Source organism: Malaclemys terrapin, chromosome 10, assembly GCF_027887155.1.
Source record: "Malaclemys terrapin pileata isolate rMalTer1 chromosome 10, rMalTer1.hap1, whole genome shotgun sequence".
Taxonomy (NCBI): Eukaryota; Metazoa; Chordata; order Testudines; family Emydidae; genus Malaclemys; species Malaclemys terrapin.
In genome coordinates, this window is record NC_071514.1 from 53,297,712 (window position 1) to 53,320,850 (window position 23,139).

General features: G+C 60.6%; 1 protein-coding gene across 2 annotated transcripts in view; it reads right to left on the reverse strand.

Moving 5' to 3' along the window:
• GLIS2 (GLIS family zinc finger 2) overlaps nucleotides 1-22,885 on the reverse strand; it is a 34,828-nt gene extending 11,943 nt beyond the window's left edge. Inside the window, exon 1 of one of the 2 annotated variants that reach the window (XM_054042602.1) lies at nucleotides 22,209-22,885. The gene's annotated coding sequence lies outside the window, so the exon portion shown is untranslated. The remainder of the gene's footprint in view (nucleotides 1-22,208) is intronic. The other variant, XM_054042603.1, reaches the window with a different exon arrangement.
• Between the last annotated feature and the right edge of the window lie 254 nt (nucleotides 22,886-23,139).

Below are 23,139 nucleotides of genomic sequence, written 5' to 3' on the forward strand. Positions count from 1 at the left end.
GGTGCCTGTGCTGCAGTGAGACCCCAGGCAGCTCCGCAGCTGGCCCTGCCCAGGCAGGGGCTGTGCAGGAAGGGGCTCTGCTGAGCGCCTCAGGCCAGCTCAGGCAGGGCCCAGGCACTTTTCCTTGGCAGGGGAAGGGCATCATCCATCTGCCACCCACCACCTGTGAGAACAGGGGCATCACGGACAGGTGCCCGCTGCCCAGCCCAGGGGATTCTTGTCCTGCCACTGTCCCGGCTTCTGCCAACGCCAGCAGATCCAAGAGCGAGATGCCCAGCCCCCACCCCCTTCGCCTCCCTCCGCGTGGGATGCACTCGGCCCTGCAGACCCCTTTCTGGGAGTGAGCAGCCCCACACCCTGCGCTGCCTGCAGCAGGGCATGTGCCACAGGCCCCCCCAGCCCCACACCCGTCCCCCCCCGCCCCATGGTGCCCACACCCAGTCCTGCCCCAACCCCACGGTGCTCCCCTGGCTCTGCAGCACATGCTGCCTCTTCAGCCGCCTCAGTTCATCCCTGCTGCACCCACTGGGCCAGCCCTGCAGCATCCCTCCACAGCCATCCAGCCCCGCATCGCACACACACGCCAGCAGGCGTGCTCACCCCCTTCCAGCAGGGACTGGACAATGCAGGGGGCTGTGTACACACCAGGCCAGCTACGCCCCCTTTCCCCCCCAGCTCTGCCGGTGCTCCTCAATCCCAACCCACAGCCCCTGCTGTCTCAGCCCTGGCACCTCTCTCCCGGGCCCTGCCCCCTCCCCCCTCCCCCTGTGCAGAGCAAGGTGCCCACACTGGCTTTGGAGAAGGGTCTGTTTTGCAGCTGGCTGAGAACAAGGTGCTCGTCTCAGCTGTGATCTCAGCCAGCTCCTCCTAGAGCCCAGGGCTCACTAGCACCCTCTCTTGGGAGCCCCCTACCACCGCCTCCTCACCGCGACCCACGTCAGGCCTGGACTGCCAGGACTGCCAGGCCCTGAGCCAAGCATGGGGAGGGGACCACAGAGCCAGCCTGGAGTCAGGCTGGGATATCAGTGCTTGGGCTGGGCAGAGGTTGGCGCAGCGCAGGGCAGGGACACTGGCTGGGCGCGGCAGAGAGGCAGCGGGGAGGAGGGGCAGGCGCAATGTCCCCAGCTTCTAGCCCATCCATCCCTGCACTCAGCACAGCCTGGCTCAGGCCCACATGGCCTGGTCGCTCCCCCCTACGGGGCCCCCAGGACCACAGGGGCTTCAGTCTTGGGTCCAAGACATTCCCACACCAGGCTTAACCTCTGCAGCCTCCTCCCCACCGCAGGGCTGGAGGGACGGGCCAGTGACGGCATCAGAGCACTCCCATTCCAGGGGACAGACGTCCTGGGACTGCCCCCACGACCACCACCAGGCCCCTCCAGCCCAGAGCACAGCCAGCTTCGGGCCTCCGGCACTGACATCTGGGAGGGCTCCATCCCCCACCCCGGCACTGACCCCCTAGGGGGTTCCATCCTGCACCCCCAGGGACCCCAAGGGCAGAAATATCCTAGGGCATCCCCCGCTTTCTACAGGTTCAAGCAATTCCCCCCCGACACACACACAGGCCCCATGCTGTTCCCTCAAGCCAGGCTCTGTCTCAGTGGGCACTGCTCCCCGGGGGCGGTTGCTGGCCTGGGCTCTGTGCCAAGCCCTGCCAGCATGGCACTGGGGGGCACTCCCGGCAGTGCCCCCCGGCAGTGGGACGGGTTCGTTTTTGTTCTGCTCCTGACCCTCTGACGGGCCCCGCGCCAGCCCCTACCCCGCCTGCGTCTGCAGCTGCAGCCCAGCGCCTGGCGCATGAATGGGGGGCTCTTTCCTCTCCAGCGAGCCCGGGGCTGGCAAGCAGGAAGCAGAGACTTCCGCGGAGCCGAGGCCAGCCCTTGCTCCCCCCTGCACATCCTCTCCCCCTGCCAGCCTCCTTCTCCCCCGCCCAGGCTAGAGCCCCTGCCAGCCGTGCCCGTGTGGCACCTGTTCCCTGGCTCTGCCTGGTTCGAGCAGGCCTGTCCCTGCCCCCGCGCCCAGGTGCCCCCCCCATGCTGGCACCGGGCCAGGCCAGGCTCAGACGCTCTGGAATGCAAAGCGCCTCCCAGCCCTGCGTGGGGGGCGAGGATCGGCCAGGGGCGGGGGCTGAGCGCCAGGCTAAGCAGGGGCGGCAAGGGGGAGACACAGCCCCACCCCGGACTCCTGTCTTCCAGCTGGGGCGATGGAGCCTGTGCCCATGGGGCCAGGGCTGTTGCATGGAGTGTGGGGCAGGGCTGGGGGCAGCTGGCTGGGCTGGCAACAGGCAGGGTGAACTCACAGAGAAGGCAGGACCCCTGAGCGATGCGTCAGTGGGACAGGCCAAGCCCAGTGGCACCAACTGGCCCCGCACTGGCAGGCTCAGCAGGGCCATGGAGCCTGGCCCAGCCTCTCCTCCCAGGTCCTTACAGCTCCGGCAGAGATGCTGGGCAGGGCGGGGGAGCCAGGCACGCTGCACTGACTTGGGCACTCGGGCCAGCAGGAGGCGCCAGAATAAGGGTTGCTACACACACCAGCCAGCCCCAGTGCCCCCCCACCAGCCAGCGCCCCCCACACCCAGTGCTCCAAACATGCATGCAAAGCGCTCCTGTCCCCTCACACCATCTCCCCTCCCCATCCCCTGCAAACACACCCCTCCTCTCCCCCATCCACTGAACACACCCTCCCCCCACCCCTCTCCCCTGCCCACACCCCTCCCCCACTCCCATTACCCTGTGCACACCCCTCCCCATCCCCTGCACACACACACCCCTCCCGCATCTATTGAACAAACCCTCCCGACCCCTCTCCCTTGCACACCCACCCCTCCCCTTCCCCTGTGCACACCCCTCCCCAACTGCCTGCAGACAGCCCCCCCACCCTTTCCCCTGTGCACACCCCTCCCTTCCCCTGCACACACCCCTCCCTTTCCCCAATCCCCTGCACACCCCTCCCCTCCCCTCCCCTCCCCAACCCCCTGCACACACCCCTCCCCCACCCTCTTCCCCTGCACACACCCCTCCCTTCCCATCCCGTGCACACAAACACACACACACACCTCCCTTCCCCCAATTCCCAGCACACACACATGAGCACTGCCCCTCCATGGCAGGTATCCCGAGAGCAGAGTGGGCTCCTGGTGAAGTCGTGGGGGGGGAGGGGATCAGCTGATCATGCCCCAACTCCACCACCTGCTCTGGGACCCCCAGCAAGTCTCTTTGGGCCAGACTTCTAAAAGCGCTCAGGACCCAGGGGCTCCACTGAGAGCACTGGGGGACCCCCCACTGAGAGCATTACAGAACCCCTCCCCCACAGGGAGCCAAAGGAGATGCTGGGGGTGAAGAAGCCCGACTCCCTCCCGCAGCCAGTGCTTAGCTCCCCCCCACCCAGTGCTTTGTTCCCCATGATGCTCCTTGGCCCCCTGCAGAGAGACGGGGTCCCTGCTTGCCAGGTATCAGTGTGCAGGCAACTGGATCTGCCATTGTCTTATCAGAGGCGCCACTGATATGGGGACCAAGACCCAGACAGCCAGGTGACGCCCATGCTATGTCTCTTCACCTGCCCTGAGAGCAATCAGCCTTCTGCCACCCCTGAGGCAACGATGCCACATATAGGGGAAACTGAGGCACAATCTGGCCTCATCAAAATATTCCCACTTCGTCACAGCCTATCAGGGCCGGCCACTCCGGACAGAGGCAGCAGGTCCAGCTATTCGGCGGCAATTCGGCGGACGGTCTCTCACTCCCACTAGGAGCGAAGGACCTTCTGCTGAATTGCTGCCGCAGATTGCGATCGCGCTTTTTTTTTTTTGCTTTTTTTTTTGTGGCTGCTTGGGGCGGCCAAAACCCTGGAGACGGCCCTGCAGCCTATCCATCTGCCCACCTGCTAGTCTGTCCATTCACCCATGCACCTGCCTGTCCATCTGTCCCCCCACCCATCTGCGAGATCCATCTACTCCCCACCTGTCATTCTGCCTCACCGCAGGGATGAGGCGGGGGAGAGCCGAAGGAGGCAGGAGAAGAGAAGAGAAGAGAAGAGAAGAGAAGAGAAGAGAAGAGAAGAGAAGAGAAGAGAAGAGAAGAGGGCCGGGGAGAGCAGGGAAATGGAGCAGAGGAGAGAAGTGGGGCCCAGGGAACAGGGCAGGAGCCTCACCATCATCAGCCCTTGGGGGAGGGGTGCTTGGGGGAGGGGGCCAGGAGGAGGTCGCCCACTCAGGCAGCAAGTTGCCCTCCCTGGCAGGAACCTGGCAGCCCCCACAGCCGTTCCCAGGTAGACTGCGGGCGGGGAGAGGAAACAGGGCTGGTCAGTGGGGGCCGGGAGAGCAGCGGGAAACCCCACACTGCCCCCCCCCAGCAGGGGGAGCTCCTCTCCCATGTGCCCAGGGCCAGGCGCCCGCACACCACAGAGCTCGTGGCAATGGGGATGGAGAGATGGGGCCAACGCGGGCCCTTGTTTAAGCTGGGCCACAACACTCTAACCCCAGCCTTGCCGCATGAGGGAACCTCACACTCGTCCTGTCCCTGACAGGCCCTGCCCCCAAGACCACACCTGCGCTGTCCCTGACAGGTCTGGGCCCCTAGACCACACCAGTACTGTTCCTGATAAGCCCCGCCCCCTGAGACCACATCTGTACTGCCCAAAGCTCCGCCCCTAAGGCCCCGCCTGTGCTGTTCCCGACAAGGCTCGCCCCCCAAGACCACACCAGTACTGTCCCCAACAGGCCCTACCCTCCAGACCATGCCTGTACTGTCCCAGACATGATCTGCCCTTGAGACCATGCCTGAACTGTCCACAACAGGCCCCGCCCTGAAGATCACGCTGGCTCTACCCCCGAGACCACACCAGTACTGTCCACAACTCGCCCCGCCTTCCGACACCACATCTGTAATGTCCCTGACAGGCCCCACCTCCCGCCGGTACTGTCCCTGATAGGCCCCACTCCCTGAGGCCACACACACTATAGTGCCCCACCCCACAAAGAGACACCCCTCCACCCCACAAGAACTGCCCGGCCTTGGAAAGTGCAGCAGGCGACTAACTCCTGGTTCTATTCCCCAGCGGGGTCCTCAGCCTACAGGCTGCACCCTGCCCACAGGCCGCACCCTGCCCACCTGGAGTGATGCCCTGGGTTGGGCAGGAGAACCCAGGCCCAGGCCCAGGGGTGGCAGGGCGTAGCCAGACAGCCCACTCTGTCTGCAGCTTGTCCCCTACCCAGGACTGAGACAAAACCTAATGTGGTCTGCCCACTGTCATGAGCGGAGGGCATCACTTTGGAGAACGCCCTGCCCCCACAGATATGACCTTGCACACAGTGGTGGGGTCACACTGCCAGAGGTCACGCTGGCGGGGCTGGGGTCACGCCACGGGAATGTCCAGTATTCTGGGGCCGTGGTGGTGGTCACCCAGCAGGCGCCCGGGGCCGGCGGAATCCCCGCTCCCACCCCCAACTCCACCCCCCAACTTCTCAGCCCAGATTCCAGATGCTGCCAGGGCATTTCCCAGCCTGCTGAGCCCGGCCTGGCAGACCCGACACCATGCCAAGGACCTGGGGTTTGTACATGGTTCAGGGCACAGACAGCCCCCAGGACCACAGCCCCTCGCTCACACCTTGCAACCCCAGAACCCCCCTGGCCTCACATACCTCCCCTCACTGCCCCATCCTGCACACGGCCTCACCCCTCCACACACATATGCACACCCGCACACACTTCTGCCAAGGGGCCCAGCACCCACTTTCCCACAGTGTCCCAGCGCAGTCCCCAGGGCACTGGCATTTCCCTCATGCTCAGAGGCTCCTGGGTCGGGCCCAGCGCAGCAAGTAGGGCAGGGTGAGGCAGGGCAGGGCGAGGGCAGCACAGAGTGAGGGCAGGGCAAAGGCAGAGCACAGCGAGGACAGAGTGAGGGCGGCACAGGGCAGGGTGAGGGTGAGGTCAGCCTGCCTTTAGAGCCTGGCTTGAGCCCCATGGACAGGCAGGACCCTGCTGCCAGCCCTGGGGAGGCAGCAGGGGCAGGACTGGCAATGCCCAGCCTGCCCCCAGCATCCATGCCTGAAGGACCCCCAAGGGCCACATGCTGGCCAGACAGGACGATGGCACAGGGAATTCCAGTGCTGGGCACCTCCATGCCCAGCGGGTATCAAATGGGGGAGGGGCTGCACCCCTAGTGCTGCCCCATCAGCCTCTGGTGGCACAGCCCTGGGTGCCAGCCCGGAACCAGTGGGGGCAGGGGGCACTGGGGTGGGGATGGCCAAGGCCTGTCAGAGCCTGGAGCCCATCCCCTGTGAGGGTAAGCGGCTTGAATCTGCTGTGAACAGGAAGCAGCCGGCCCAGGGACCGGGGTTGCCCCGGGGCGGGAGTCACACAAAAGGATGCTAGGAACTCAGTGCATGCAGGGCTAGCGATGGGACAGGCCAGCCATGAGCTAGACATCCACTGCACTGCACCCCACCCCCCACATCTACCCCTCCCACCCACCCCCATCTGCTCCCAGCTTCCTGGAGCCAGCAAGGGGTGCTGCTGACAGCACAGGCCAGCTGGGGCTGGGGAAGAGCAGGGCATGCCCTGGGGGAAGCTCCTGCAGAGAGGGGGCAACTGGCTATGGGGAACAGAACCCGGGTAGCTGCCAGGGCTGGTCCCGATCCCAGCTCCACCCTGCCTGACCCAGCTGCTCCACTCAGTCCCCCCAGCCCAGGCGTTGGTGGCTTTCCCGCCCCATCCGATTGGGGCCCCAGCTCCACCCGGCAGGGGCAGGCTGACAGGAGGCCTGAGCAAAGGCCAGGGGTTTGGCCAGAGGCCCAGAGCCTGTGCGCCAGGGCAAGGCACAGGGCAAGGGGGAGGGGGAGCGAAGGGCCTTCCCCCACCCATTCTCCCCAGCCGGCTGGCCTCATCCTAGATTCCTGAGCTGCTACTGGGAGCCAGCATGGGTGGGGCCCGCTGGCTGGGAAAGGGCTTCGAACCGCGGAAGAAACTACTCCCGAGTGAGCAAGCAGCTGCCAAACCAAACTGGCCCTGAAGCACAAAATTCCTGGGAACAAACCTTCCTCGAATCCAGAGGAACCGGAACAGCAAGAGACGCCCTGCCTTGCCCCCCAGACATCGCGGCCTGCCATGCCCGCCACAGCAGGGGCAGGCTGGGGGGCCGAGAACACGGCCTGTGGCAGAGCACAGCTAGGTCCTGCCGACGCCCCTCACTCCTGACCCACAACCCCCATTAGCCCAGCCCTGGGTTCCCTGCCCAGCTGTGCCAATGCCCCCCACTCCTGACCCACAACCACCCACTAGCCCAGCCCTGGGCTCCCAGCTCTGCCGCTGCCCTCCAGTCCAGACCCGCACCATGCCCAGCTGTTCATGTCCTGTCCCTCAGCTCTGGGGGTGACCCTCGGCCCGGCACTCTCCTGAACAAAGGGGGAAATTGTGCAGGGTTTTGTGACGTGACCAGTTTTACTTGTGGTTCAGAGGTGGCTTTGGATTCAGGCGTCCTGAGATCCATACCCCTCCTTCAGACAGATGTAACAAAGGGGGAGCCAAGCATGTAAAAATGGGGCAATAGCACAAGCTGGTCCATGGGCACAGGGTAGGTGGCAGGGGCAGGGTAGTCCAGGTGCTAAAGTGTCTCACTCACCTGGGGGAGAGACGTCCCTTCCCCCACCGTCCTGGTCCCTCCCCTGAGCCATTTGCACCCTGCATCTGGCTGCTTTGAAATGCCAATGCCGGGCACTGGATGGCCCAGCCCTGGGGGACTGAGGCTGCCAGTTCCAATCCGGGTCAGGACAGTTGTGCCACCCAACAGCCTCCATGCAGTTGGCAATGGAGCCTAGCACTGCCCCGGGTTGGCAGGCTCTCCAGAGGCCCCACAGACTGATTCTCTCCAGGGGTCCCCCCAAGACAAGGGAGTGTATGGAAGTTCTCATAGACTCATAGACTTTGAGGTCAGAAGGGACCATTATGATCATCTGGTCTGACCCCCTGCATGCTGCAGGCCATAAAACCGTCCCTACCCCTTCCCTGGACTCTGTTGTTGAAGTCCCCAATCCTGTTTTTAGTGACTTCAATCGGCAGAGACCCTCCTGTTAGAGATCCCTGCCCCATGCTGCGGAGGAAGGCGAAAAACCTCCAGAGGCTCAGCCAATCTGCCCTGGAGGAAAATTCCTTCCCGACCCCAAATATGGCGATCAATAAGACCCCGAGCATATAGGCAAGAGTCTCCAGCCTGACCCCTGTCAGCCATTATACTAATTACCTACCATTTCTTGGTTTTCCTTGACTACTATGTTTTACCATTAAACCATTCCCTCCATAAACTTATCTAACTTAATCTTAAAACCAGACAGGTCTGTCGCCCCCACCGTTTCCCTCAGAAGGCCGTTCCAATATTTCACCCCTCTGACGGTCAGAAACCTACGTCTAATTTCAAGCCTGAACTTCCCCACGGCCAGTTTATATCCATTCGTTCTCGTGTCCACATTAGTACTAAGCTGGAATAATTCTTCTCCCTCCCTTGTATTAATCCCTCTAATATATTTAAAGATAGCAATCATATCCCCCCTCAGCCTTCGCTTTGTCAGACTAAACAACCCAAGCTCCTCTAGTCTCCTTTCATACGACAGGTTTTCCATTCCTCTGATCATCCTAGTGGCCCTTCTCTGCACCCGTTCCAGTTTGAGTTCATCTTTTTTAAACATGGGAGACCAGAACTGCACACAGTACTCCAAATGAGGTCTCACCAGCGCCTTGTACAACGGAAGCAGGACCTCCTTATCCCTACTAGATATACCTCGCCTAATGCATCCCAAGACAGCATTGGCTTTTTTCACCGCCACGTCACATTGTCGACTCATAGTCATCCTGCGGTCTACAAGGACCCCTAGGTCCTTCTCCTCTTCCGTTACTTCTAACCAATGCGTCCCCATCTTGTATCTAAAATTGTTATTAGTCATCCCCAAATGCATCACCTTGCACTTTTCACTATTAAATTTCATCCTATTTCTGATACTCCAATTCACAAGCTCATTCAAGTCTCCCTGCAGGATATCCCTGTCCTCCTCCGAATTTACAACGCCTCCCACCTTCGTATCATCCGCAAACTTTATCAGCCCACTCCTGCAATCGGTTCCGAGGTCAGTTATAAATAGATTAAATAAAATGGGTCCCAAAACCGAACCTTGAGGCACTCCACTAGTAACCTCCCTCCAACCTGACAGTTCACCCTTTAATACGACCCGCTGCATTCTCCCCATTAACCAATTCCTTATCCACCTCTGGATTTTCATATCGATCCCCATGTTTTTCAGTTTAACCAATAATTCCTCATGGGGTACAGTATCAAACGCTTTACTGAAATCCAGGTATATTAGGTCCACCGCATTTCCCTTATCTAATAAATCCGTTACTCTCTCAAAGAAGGAGATCAGATTCGTTTGGCACGATCTGCCCTTCGTAAAACCATGTTGTAATTTATCGCAATTGCCACTAACCTCCAGGTCCTCAACTAGTTTCTCTTTCAGAATTTTCTCCAACACCTTGCACACTACAAATGTTAAACTAACAGGCCTGTAGTTACCCGGATCACTTTTTTTCCCTTTCTTGAGATCCCCAGGAAATCACAGCACTGCTCCAGGGGAAAGCGCCAGCGGCTGTGGAGGAGGAGGGCCGGCCATTTCCATGTGCCAAACATGGGCATCCTGCTCCCCCAGCAAGTTGGTGTCACCTGCAGGGGTTGCCCTGGAAATCACCACTCTTCCATCGGAGAGCCTCGGCTGCTGAATCCTCCCTGACCCAAACCCACTCACAGGAGCCTGTCCCCTGGCAAGCTCAGTCCGCCACCCAGCTGAATGCCTGCTTTGCCCTGTGAGCCTGTAATGTGCTCTACAAGGGCCGGGGATCGCAGACTTTGAGGGCAGCACAGGGTATGGGGAGGGCAGACACCAGCGTCTGCAGCCTGGCAGCACCTCCAATGACCCGAATCCTGCTCAGCTTCCCCGAAGCATTGGGGGAAAATCATGATTGTACATAAATCAATTCAGTCCCCATTGAAATGCAGCCACCTCTGGGCTGGGACAGGGCAGCTGTTTTAACAGCAGACAACAACTCGCTATCCCAGCGTAGGGCAGGCGGTGACAGGGAAGCTAAGGAGCCAGCATGCTCCAGCTAACACCCCAGCTCTTGCTAAAAAGTGGCTTTCTGGGCACTCCAGGCCGGCAGAGCCTCGGTTTGCAGGTTTGTCCCAAGACGGGTGTGTCCATTACATGGGCCTAGGTGCAGGCCAGCTGTAGCCACACAGAGGTGTCAAACGGGGCACCGAGAGCAGTATCGGACCCTGCCCACACACACGCAGCACAGGACTCTGTGGGTCCCAATCTCCTCCCATGGCACAAGAGCTCCCCACTGGGCACAGGCCATGTCCCAGGAAACAAAGGAGATTGAGCTGGGGCTGTGGCAGGAGGGAATCGCGCACACACAGGCCAGGAATCCCTCCGGGCCACAACTCAGAGCATTGGGGCCAGGGATCGCTAGCTTGGTGGGCACCATTTTCAGAAGCAGCCTGTGGTTTGGAGGGGCTCCATGTGCTCAGGACTCGGAGGGGCTCCATGTGCTCCAGGGACTGGGAGCTCGTCAGATCACCCTGTCAGGCTGGACTGCCCAGTAGCGGGGTACAATTCATCAGAGCCAGGGCCGGCTCCAGGCACCAGCTTGCCAAGCAGGTGCTTGGGGTGGCCACTCTGGAGAGGGGCGGCACGTCCAGCTATTCGGCGGCAATTTGGCAGACGGTCCCTCACTCCCACTTGGAGCGAAGGACCTTCTGCCGAATTGCCGCTGCAGATCGCGATCGCGGCTTTTTTTTTTTCCCCTTGGGGCGGCAAAAACCCTGGAGCCAGCCCTGATCAGAGCAAACCCAAGGGCCGCAGGGCTGGCAGGCAGGCTCTCTGCAGGAGCCAGTGCTGTGCAGAAGCCCCTGTGTGGCACTAGGAGGCGCTGGTGTACAGCTGGGGTGTAAAAGCAGGGTCCTACCTGCTCCTGGGTCCTACAAAGCCCTGCCACTTTGCCCAGTGAGCAAGGACAACCCCAGCATGCCAGTTGCCTTCCACTGCTGCCCAAGCTGTGGGGCCAGGCGTAGTCAAAGGGCTCTTGGGCGCTGCTTGCTCTTGGGTGCATAGGAGATGAGCTGGGCCATGGAGACAGACGTTATCATCAGGTTCCTAGTGCACTGAGGGCTGCTTTGCTGGCCGGTTTCCTCCATGCCCCCTGGCAGGAGCACACTGGGCAGTGGGCATCCCTCTCTACAGGGGTGGGGGTCTGGCTGGGAACAGAGGGGGGCTTCAAGAGATGCCACGGAATGAGAGTCTCTCTTTGCAGCCCAGCCTGGCCTCACCACAGTGCCCAGCTATGACCCCACGAACACCAGGGAATGGCCGATGAAATGTCACATGGGGGATCTTGGGTTGCAAAACGGTGAAAGTGGGTCCATCGCCTGAGCCTCCCCAAAGACAAACCAACCCCCAGAGGGTTCTCTAAGGGGGACTAAGAACCAATGGCCTGGAATTGCGTAAAGGCAGCAGAACTCGACCAAGCTGCTATCTGGCACGGGAGGAGCCGCTCTGCCAGTGGGGGGGCTCACGAAGTGGGGATCCAGGCTCTCTGGACTGGACAGGCGCTGCAAGGCCTGACTTCGCCAGGAAAGTCAGCTGGTAACAAACACAGGCTGCATTATGGCCGGTGCTTTTCTTTGACCCGGAACCTGGTCCGCAATCTGTGCGCTTGCTTTCATTTGACCCTTTATCTCGGGCTCTGTTAAATCAACTTCCCATCTCTGCCCAGCTCAGGAGCATGTTGAGCTGAGGGGGAAGTGGGGTGCAGCAGCGGGTGTGCACGTCCAGGAGACAAGGGAGGGGCACTCAGGTGGGCTGTGTACATTGCTGGCCCGCCCTGGGAAAGAGCCCCATATGAGCCCCCTGCCCACTCATATGGGGGGCATGAGCGGGGCTTGTGGAACCCGGAGCAGAGCGCCCGTGGTGCCAACAGCTGGGGAGTTTCCCCTGGTAGGCCCAGCCGGCGCTCACTCTCTCTGTGAGCAGGTGCTAGGGAGACACCCCAGACCCTTGGGGAACCCCTAAAAGTGCATTGGGGGAGCTACCAGAACACTGCAGCCAGCGCAGGCTGAGCCCACTGAGCCAGGCAGTTGCTGGCCCTGCACCCTACTCTGGAATGTGGGTGCAGAAGAGGGGATCAGGGAGTAGTCCCACCCCATTGGCCTGCTCCTCCTGGCCTGGCCGTGCCCTGCCACCTTCACTTCTGTCCAGTGGCCCAGGGGCATGGTGGCCCACAGGGCCATAGGGTAGGGGCCTTTGCTAGGCAGATCCCAATCACCAGCCTAGGATTCTACAGCCATCTCCTGCCATCCTGCCCCTTGTGGGATGGCCTAGTGCCTCCTCCGCAGGGGTCGTACGCAGGTTAAAACCAGTGCTTCCCCTATGAGCGTCCCTCCCCCCCAGCTTTGTGTCAGGCTCCCACTGACCTACAGAGCCAGTTCTTGGGGGGGAGGGCGCCAGCCCTGAAGTGCTGCCATTAGCTGCTGCAGAACCAGGGCACAGCTGGGTCTTGTCAGGTAATGGCCTGGAGTGGGGTGTAGGTTAGTCAGTGTCTGGCCGTGGGCTCAGAGGCCGGGTGCATGGTGGGTGGGAGGGAGCCATTGGCACCCACGGTGAGGGCAGCATCCATGCCCTCAGTTCAAAGTCAAACATGGCTGCCCCGCAGCAGAGCATTTGCCAGTTCCACAGGCGTGATACTCTCAGATATCCCGGGAGAGCTGGAGCACGTCCAGCCCTGCCCCCGATTCCTCCAGGGCATGGGCAGCCCCAGCGCCATCGCAGCAGAATCTGCTAGGCCCGGGAGGGGCCGAGAACAAGCCAGCAGCATCCTGAATGCTTCACCTGGGCTCCTGCCAACGGGGAGCTGGCCGGCCCCAAGCTGTCTGTGGAGCCGCAGCTGCGTCGTGAAGCTGGCCAGAAATAGCAAGGGAGAGAAACAGGGAAGGTCCAAAAGACACAGGGATTGTCCTCATCTGTGCTGCCGTGCCAGGGCTCAGAGAGGGAGGGGCAAGCCCTTCCCAGGGAGCCTCTGCAGGCACTTCTGAGCCCTAGCAGGGTCCAATCCACCCTCATGCTCCAGGGCAGAGGCAGGAAGGAATCGCCCCGCGGCCCCATCAGGTAAGTGGGGAGGGAATCAAGGCTCCCTCCTAAGCAGCTGGCTGGAGAAAGAACCAACTTTGCCGTGTATCCAGGGGAGAGAGAGTGGGGCAAAGACCAGGGCCAACCCTGCACCCCACCAGAGCAGCCTCCACCCCCACAAACACACGCAAGCAGGGCAATGGGCCCTGAAATGCCCCAGCTGCCTGGCAGCACTCGCGATGGCCCGCGGGCAGGCTAACGGCAAGGCCAGCGTGGATGGGGATGGATGGGCGATGCTCCGGTCAAGCCAGAAGCCCGGGCAACAGCAAAGGGGAGCCCAGCCACCACTCCTCTGGAGACGAGGCTGAAAACCACGCCCGTTCCATGGACCCCCATGAGAGAGGAGACCCGGGCCCCTAGTGCCTGGGTACTGAGAGATGCTCCCGGAGCCACAAGCCCATCTGCTCCAGGCTGGATTGCACATACCAGCTGTGGCCGGGCACCTGCTGCACAGCCCTGCTGGGCTGGCCAGGCAGGGCATTGGGGTGGGGAACAGACCCGGGGCGGGGGGAGATGGATGCAGAAATGGGAGGCGGGGTCTGGCACCAGGCATGGGATACACCAGCTGTGTGTGCCAGCCCCCTGTGCAGTGCTGTGGACAGAGCCACTGCGCCCCTAGTCTCATGGTGACACATCAGCCTGGCCCAGGGAGCCCACACAGGTGGGAGCTGAGGGGATTCAGGGAAGGATGGGGGTGGCCGGGGAATTCAGCCTTCTCACATGCAGGCTGCTCCGGGAAAGAAAAGGGATGTGGGAAAAGGGATAGGAGTGGAACCCTCTACCCCAGCGCTTTCCCCTGCTTCTCTGATGGTGTGGGGGAGCTGCGGGACCCCTGCGGGGCCAGCACCCATGATGGACACATGGAGCATTAGAGGCTGGTTGTGTTAACGCTATCCATGGACTGCCAGGTTGGCAGAGATCATATTCCCGGCTAAATGGGTCACATAAGGGAGGCCAACCGTGGGAGGAGTGGGGGGAGTAATTAATGCAAAGCCCCAGGAGTGGAACAAAGCAGGTAACAGCTGAAGCCGCTCCTCCACTCCTGGAAACAGCCCCCGGCCTGGTTTGACCTGGTTCAGCAGACAAAGGGCCCTGAGCAGTAAAACAGCCTGGCCTGGGGAGAGGGTGACTCACTGAGAGGCAGGAGGCTGGGACCAGAAACAGCCCTGCAGGAGGAGACCAGCCAGACCTGCCCAGACGTTGCTCAGTGGGATCATGTGTTTTAGACACTTCCATTCTGAGGAAACAGTATTTTGCCTTAGGAGCTCTAGCTGGGCACTGGCTGCCCCTGCCCCGGCAGAACGGGACAGCAGGTGCTGCACTGAACTCAGACCAACAGAGGGGATCACAGAGAGACCCGAGAGTCTGCAGCCTCGGGCCCGGTCTGGAGGTCACAGGATCCTGCCCTGAGACAGGTGAGGGCCGGAGGCCTGAATGGGTGAGAGGGGTAGCGTGCATCCCACCAGCGATGCCAATACCAGCATCAAGAGAGGTGCTGGGGCTGCCCACCTGCCCCCAGCCTGGGTCTGGAGGAGCCAGAACCCCTTTCCCACAGTGCAGGAGGGCAGCAGCAGGAACCGAACCCAGAGCTCTAAGAGGCCACATGGATGCTGTGGAATATGCTGCTCAGATGAGGAGGCAGCGTGGATCAGCCAGATGGTACTTCTAGCAGCTGGGTTGGAGTCACGTGGCGCCCTGCCCTGAGACAGGGTGGGTCTGGGCCAGGCTTTCTGTTGAGGAGCAGCGGCCTGGAAGGGTCAGTCGGCTTGCTGTTTGTTTTTTCCATTAGAAAGTCAGGCCTCATCCCCTCAGCTTTCCTGGGAAGACTCTGGGTAAGAGGGGAGCAGGAGAATTACAACCAGAGGGAGAGGGTTGACCATAAGAAGGTAAGAACGGCCATACAGGGTCAGACCAATGGTCCATCTAGCCCAGTATCCGGTCTTCTGACAGTGGCTGGTGCCAGGTGCTTCAGAGGGAATGAACAGTACAGGGCAATCGAGTGCTCCATCCCCTGTCGTCCACTCCCAGATTCTGGCAATGGAAGGTTTAGGGACACCAAGAGCATGGGATTGCCTCCCTGACCATCTTGGAAAAAGCAAACGCCGGCCTGTCAGTGTGGCATGACCAGCTATTGAACCTGACAGTGGCCTGCTCCTCCTTTTCCCCATGTGTCCACAGGAGTTTCATCAGGGGCTGCTGGATACAGTTGAGTCCCACCACGCTGCGTCCCTCCTGCAATGCTGTTAGAACAGCCCTGGCTGGTCCATGGATGGGCCAGACCCTCTCCAGAGTGGCTGGCGGAGGGGAGAGGCTGTAAAAGGAGGTGCAGAGTGTTTCCAATACACTGGGGAGAATCTCACCGGTGCTAGGAAAGAAAGCATCTGAATGCTGCGGGGGGGGGGGGAGGGGAAGTCCCCCCCACATCCCCGGGCTGTTCAGAGTGATGCCAGCCGCCAGGGTGGCCCTGCTCACAACATGTGCACCCAGCACCTGCAGACTGCCAGTTGCAAGGGCAGAGTGTCCCTGGAACTTACAGAGGGAGGATGGCTGGACAACGACCCAGGAGAGCTGCGTCCAGTTCTCAGCTGTGCTACTGGCTCCCTGGGGGACTCTGAGCAAGCCCCTTTGTCTTTGCGGGCCTCAATTCCTCACCTGGCCAGTGGGGTGAGAACCCTTCCTCTGTCTGACTGGCTCAGTGGGCAGGGTCGGCCTCTCACTGGGCAGCACCTGGCACAATGGGCACTACTGCCATCCAGTGAGTTACTGTGAATACTCCTGCACTATATGGATCCCATGCTGGGACTGCCACCTCCTCTGATGCCCCTTAGAGCCTCCCCCTCCAGGACACGCCCTGCAGATCCCTCTTCCCTTCCTAACCCAAGACGGGTCCTGCACAGAGGAAAGAGTGGGAACCCTTCTCTCCTCAGCCAGCAGGGTGTCGTACCCAGGGGGCCGTGCAGGCACTAGGCTGGCAGCTGGTGGTCTGATCGGGAGGCCAGGTGGCTGCTCCCTATGGCCCCAGCCCCGGCACGCAGTAGCCAGATTGGCTCGTCTTGGCTGCTGGGCAGGACGCGGCCCTGAGCTACAAAATAAGCCTTTCAAACAAGAGAGCCTTTTAGCAGCTCGCAGCCTCCTTGGCACCGGGGCCGTCTGCCGAGGCCTCGCGAGGGCAGCAGTCTGTCTGCTAGCTCCCTGCCCCTTTGCGTCTTGCCAGGCTGGCCCTGGGAAATGCCAGGGGCTAGGGCTTTTGCAGGCAGCCCACCCCCCACCCCCCTCCAGCACCATGGCAGAGCTGGAGGACAGGTCCAGCACCGAGGCAGACGCTCCTGTGCTTCAGTGTGGGAAAGGCTCCGCCAGCCAGTTACTGCCCCCTGCCAGGAACGAATGCACAGTTCCGGGCAGTTTCGGGAGTGGCAAAGCGCACGCTCAGCTGAGCCACATCACACGGCTCCCCGGATGGGCCCGCAGGCATGAGACAGGCTGGGGTCTCCCCGGGCTTTGCAAGGTGGGCACCTAGGGATACAAGAAAGCCAGGATGTGCAGGGAGGCTCTGCCTTGGGGCCTGAGGATAGAGAGCCTGTGCCTGGGGTAGATGAGCAAGGGGGCTCCCTTGGGCTGGGGGTAGAAGGGAGCCCAGGGCAGGGACGGGGCCAGGGAGCTCACAGAGCCCACTTCGCTCCATCTGTTTGTTTCCCAGTGGCTTTTCCCCTGGGAAGGGAGCCAAATGCAGAGAGCTCTGGCTCCCCTGAGCACCTGCTTGAGAGGTGAGGAATGTAGGTGGAAAGACGCAAGGAGGGAGAACCTGCTGCAGACAGGGCCCAGTTCACGAGTGGGGCAGCCTGAGGGCAGGATCAGGGCTGTTCTCACCCCAGCACAGGGGTTAGGGACTCTAGAAGGTGGGCAGGTCCGGCTCAGGCTTTGGGAGGGCAGGTGACCCACCGGAGAAGGGGCTCAGCATGCTGCAGTACACAGACAGCAAAGCAAACCAGCCGTGGGCTGAACCATGGCAGCGGGTAAAGTGCCACTTGGCACCCTCGGGCCATGGGACTAGGAGTGGTAACAACTCATGGTGCAGCTCTTTCTCCCCAGCCAGGCCGTGTAGGGCCCTGCTCTTGACAGGGGCTCTGCAGGGGAGGGGAGCTTTCGAAGGCAACGCACGCTAGCAATTTCAGCACGGGCAGGGATTGAACTCCGGGGCCCAACGCAGTCACCTCCCAAGCTCTGGGTGCTGAAGTTGGAGGACCCCAGCGGGAGGGAGAAGTTGAATATCAGATCCCTGCGGGAGGGGGATTTATTAGCAGACATTTCTCAACATGCAACACCTGGAGATCAGCCCCAGATACCCCACCCCAAGCCTGTCGTGGCACTAGATCCTGCCCCTCTGCCTTCCACCCCAGCCCCTGCCACCCCCCCCAACTTCCCCAGCACTTGTTCTAATGCCCCAAGCTCCTGAGCTGAGTCAGAGAGCCACCGTCTTCCTCAAATCCATCTGCCAGAGAAAGGTCTCCTCTTTTCCCCCCTGAGACATGAATCCCCCATGCCCCCAACCTCCAAATTACACCAGCCTGAGGCCCTGCATGGCCAATACACCCAGGTGATCATTCTAGGGACAAACAAAGGATTGCAGGTCCTTGTTACAAACACTTCCTACTGCTGATTTCTCTCTCTGCCTGGGCTCTGCACAGCTGGACTCCTGCTAACTCAGGGCCCTGGAGATGGAGGGAGACAAGAATCCCAGTGCAGATGTGGGGCACACGCCGAGCCTGTGAGCACTCAGCGCGGCTGGCCTAGCACAGCTACTGGCCTGCCCTCATGCCCATCAAACCCCATCAGGGGGTCCCCCGCTTACGTCACACGGCTCCCCCACCATGGAGCATCATGAACCTGCAGTTCAGGTTGCTGCAGCGCATTTCCTAGCAACGCAATCATGGAATAGACAGGACATCGCCAGGGAAAGCCAACGTTCATGGACCATGTCAACCTCCCCTCCCCCGTCCGGCCACCCAAACGCCCACATCACCCTCACCTCCCCCACCCAACCACCCAAACGCCACCACCCAGCCTCTTCTTCCCCACCCAGCCACTCAAATGCCCATGTCACCCTCTCCTCCCCCACCCGGCCACCCAAACGCTCACGTCACCCTCACCTCCCCCGCCCAACCACCCAAACGCCACCACCCAGCCTCCTCTCCCCCACCTGGCCACCCAAACGCCCATGTCACCCTCAGCTCCCCCAGCCGGCCACCCAAATGTCTCCACCAGCCTCCCTTCCCCCGCCTGGCCACCCAAACGCCCATGTGCGCCACATCGCATAGGCTGGGGGAGGCTGTGCCTCCCCAAACAGCCTGGAGTGATCCCACCCACATTCCTCTTCAAAGCCCTGCTTGCCCTTCCCTGCTTGGCCCCAATGGCCCAGCCCAGGCAGGCCACTCCTCTTCAGGAAGCAGCGTGTTGGGGCTAGGGTGGCCAGGACTTGGGGTGGCTGGGGACGCCCTGCGCTGGAGGGCCCCAGCTTGGGGGGGTGGGCTGGAGGCACTGGGGCTGCCCACCCTGTATTTGGGGGGCCTGCGTGCCACCCACCCGCCCTCCCTGTGGTCAGGGGCTGCGGAGGGGGGGAGGGAGGACTACACGTTGCCCATCCCCCTTGTGCTTGGCAGCTGGGGGGGGTCGTGCGCCGCCTGCCCGTCCTGTGGCTAGAGGACAGGGAGGGAGGGCCCACGCACTGCCTACCTGGTGCTCCAGGGCAGTTGGTGGCCACGGGGAGGGGGAGCTCTGGCAGAGAAGGGGGGCGGATCCTCAGGCGGGGGGGCAGGGCCCTCTGGTGCTTCACCTGCCACCCATGCAAATGCCTGTGCCAGCCTCCCCTCCACTGCCTGGCCACCCAAATGCCCTCATCAGCCTCCTGCCCCCCACCTGGCCACCCAAACACCCATGTCACCCTCCTCTTCCTGCCTGGCCACCTAAACACTGGTCCCAGCCTCCCCTCCCCCACCTGGCCACCCAAATGCCATTCTAGGCAAACACATTCACACCCTACCAGCTGCACCACAGACCCTCTTTCAGCTCCAGCACCCAGTACACCGTCCCGCTCCCCGCATCACACCACCAGCCTGAGGAACGCATGTTCTCCACAGACGGAGGCGCAATGCTGAGCGTGCCCACGGTTTGGGCTGTACGTGTGAATATGCTGGTGAGGGCCTGGGCATGCCGTGGCTGGGTGTGTGTTGGTTGGAAGGCAGCGTGCTATGTTTGGGTGGCCAGGCGTGGAGCTACCATGGGAAATGAGGCACAAAGGTGACAGGCCCAAGGGCTGAGAGCTGAGCTGGGACAAGTACCCAGGTCTCTAAATCACCCTCCCGCTTCAGCAACTGCCACTGTCAGCAACCAAAAGCTGGGGGGAGGGGACCTCCTAGGTTTTTGTAAAAATCCATATTTCTCATCATAGGAAGTCATCCCGTTGGTATCGCTTGGTGGCAACATCCATCCACGTTAGAAGCAGAATGAGGTAGGGGGCTGGAGTGGAGAAATCCAGGCTGTGCAGAGGGGCACGAGGCTGGGTAGGCAGGGAGCAGAGCTGTATGGGGCTGTGTGGGGAGGGGCACTTGCTGAGCCATGGGGCTCTCTGCTGTCTCCTTGACTCCCACTGCACAGCCATCCCCAGCCCTGCTGCCTGATCTACGCCCCAATACCCGGGCCAGCTCCCTTCCCTTCCCCCTCAGTTAGAAACTGTTGCTATTGATTCTCAACATCTTTTCCCTGGGAGGTGCTGGGCACAGGGGCGGGGAGTTGGGGTTTATTAGCCTTGGGGTGACCTTCAAGGTCTGGGGAGTGTGGGTTTATTAGCCAAAGACCGGAGCGTGCCAGGGTCAGATTTCCAAAAGGCTCACGGTTGAAGCGTGACCTGACCACAACAACGGTACAGAAACGTCAGCTGTCCTCTGCTGCATCCTTGTGCTCGGTCCAGCACTGTGGTGTTGGAGAGGAATTTCAGCCTGGCGTGAAGGGCAAGTCTCAAGTGAGTCGCTCATTTCTGCCACCTCCACAAGACTCCAAACACACGTCACCCACCACTGAATTGCTACCACCTCTGGAGGGAAACCCAGCAGCCATTTAACAGGGCACAGCAACACTCCAGTTTAATTCAGGGAATGGGGGAGAAGATCTTATCCAGATGAAACTACCAGGGGAAGTTTAGCTACCCCAGCTAGGATTTGGCCAGAATGACCCTTCTGTGGTACAAAGCACGCCATGACAACAAGCAGGCACAGAAAGACCAGCAGATGGCAACACAGTGCTCCCTAGTACCAAGGTGGGGCATTGGGCCCATATTGAAGAGTGTCCCCTAATGAACCAGCAACACCATAGCCCACTTCTTCTGGTCCCTCCCTTACATGTCTCCCATCCCAACCCTAGCCAAGGCAGACCCTGCTTAGCTTGAGAAGTGCATAGCCTGATATCACTATAAACCACATGGTCAGTCAGGGATGGGCTCCATCATCCCAACACACCCATGGCCATGGGGTCTAGGCACCTGCAAGTCCTGAGGTGCCAGCACATGAATTCCCAAACCAAACCACTTAGCTGGACATGCCACTAGAGATCACACATGGCTGCGCAAACCCACCAGCCCACATTGGCACAGGCGCTACAGCAAGGGGCACACAGCCCAGCAGCCTTAGGTTCCATCTCTTCTTGGAAGAGGCAAAACAGACAAGCACGAGCCAGCAGAGTTAGCCACGCCACCACGCTCTCACACACGCATGCATCACCAAAGGGACCTGCTGGAGGGACAGAGCCAGTTCACTGCAGCCTCCACTCCTCAGCCCAAAGTGCGCTGGAAATTCCGGCTGAGCCAGCAGGGGCCAGGCAGACGGTGCCAGCCCAGCTTCCTGTTCATTTTCCTCTCCAGAACAGGATCCCTCTTGGGCACCAGAAACTCACTGCCAGAGCCAACAAAATGAAATTCAGGCCTACTTTGATTGTAAGTGCTGTGGAGCAGGAGTCTCGTCCACTCTCACTGGGGAGCACCCTGCATGTTGGCAGCACTCTAGCAAGACATAAGAAAACTGCAGGGCTCAAAACCAGTCCAGCTGAGGACTCGAGTTATTGACACCCAAACCTGGCCTGCCCCTGCAGGGACCTGGGAGCCCCTCTTCTCTTTGCAATAGCTATTTTCTCTTCCAGTGGTGTCTGGAGAGTCATGTAAGTCATGCAGCTAAGAGCCCTGGCCGGCTGGAGCCTCTGGTTAGCACCATTTTATACACACTGCCCTGCATTTTCTCCCAGGGCGCCTGAAGTGCTTGGCAGAGACAGAGAAAGAAATGTCCTTTCTGCTTCCAAGAGGAAGAGAGGGGGCAGGTTCACTGGAGGGTGACTCCCTAGCCAATCTCAGCAGCCCTGGGCATCTAGACCCAAATTGAAAAGAGGGTGTATGTGTGGGGGGGGGGAGGTTACTTGTTTACTGGTAGTTGTGTGTGTGTGGGGGGGTGTTCCTTTGAAATCTGCCCTTACTACAAAGCGTTTGCTTCCACTTAATGAATGTTCATGACACACAACTTCCTCCTGCAATCCAGAATACCCCCCCCACCCCGATAAAGGCAGCCTGCTGCAACTGATGGCTATTTCCAAAAATGTCTGTGTGTGTGTGTGGGGGGGGGACTTTCACGCTGAAGTTTTCTGCTTTATATCTGAAATAAAGGTGTGGGGGGAATAGGAGGTCTCACAACAGCACAAGGTGAGTGGCACTTACTGAATCAACATACAAACTAGTTATTAACAACCTGCTCCCCCCTGCACTAGCTCTACCATATCAAACCCAAGACACCCCCCCCCAACAAAAAATCCGGGGGAGATCTGCAACCAATCTCTTGCAATCTTTATGGAAAGTGACTCCGCCAGCCAACCCCCGCCCCCCCAACAAGCAAACAGCACGACAAAGAGTTGGCAATATCACAGCCTGGTGCACTGAGGGCAACGCGGATTCCCTTACCTTTTCTACGGGGGAGGGGGGAGACAAGCCTCTGCTCCTCGCCGCTTTGTGTGTCTCTTGCCTGCTGCGGGGGTTGAGATGGAGGGGGGTGTCGGAGGATCGTACCGGAATTTTCACAGCAGACTGCAAATTGGTGAAGCAGGGAGGACAGGTTTCCACGGGGCCCCGGGAGCCGAAGCAAATGGGGAGCTCGCCTGGAAGAAGAAAGAGCTGCTTTCCCTGGAACACCCCCAGCGCCTGGGCCGTCGGCTGCTCCGCCACATCTGCAGCTCCGGAGATCAGGGATGTTTGCCGTTGCCTCTAGCGCTGGATTTGTGTCTCTCCGTCCTGGGGAAGGAGGGTGGAGGGGCTGGTCTCTGCTTCCAGGCGGCAGGCTCCTAGGTGGGGAGGGGGCTTGCGGCGCAAAGCGAGCAGGGGCTGTGGGGAGATGGAAGCGTCTCTTCTCCTCCTCCGGCTTTTTTTTTGGGGGGGGGGGAAGTGAGTGGTTTGAAAGGAAAAGGCTGCGGATCAGAGGTGATCGCCTGTTTCAGGGGAAAAGAGGAGAGGGAGGGAGGGAGAAAGGGATGGTGGGTGGGTGGATGGATGGATGGGGGTGTGAAGGGGGGTGTTATTTCCCAGCGTGATTTATTGCAGCCCTGCGGAGCTGTCTGAAATTGACCAGCGCTGATCAGTTTCAGACAAATTCTCCATTTCAAGGCTGAACCAAACCCTGGGAGCTGAGCGCATGCCCCCCAGCAGCTCCTCCCCTGGCTAGAGGGCAGCACTAGGACAGGCTGGAGAAGCAGGCACACAGCGCAGCCGGGGGGGACGGGGGACGCGCACAATGCAGTCCCAGCCTCGGCCCACCACCCACCTCCCCACATTCCCCAGGAAATCCCTGCAGGAATCCAGCTCCCCGCTGCGCCAGGATCAGGGAAGGTCACAGGCTGCA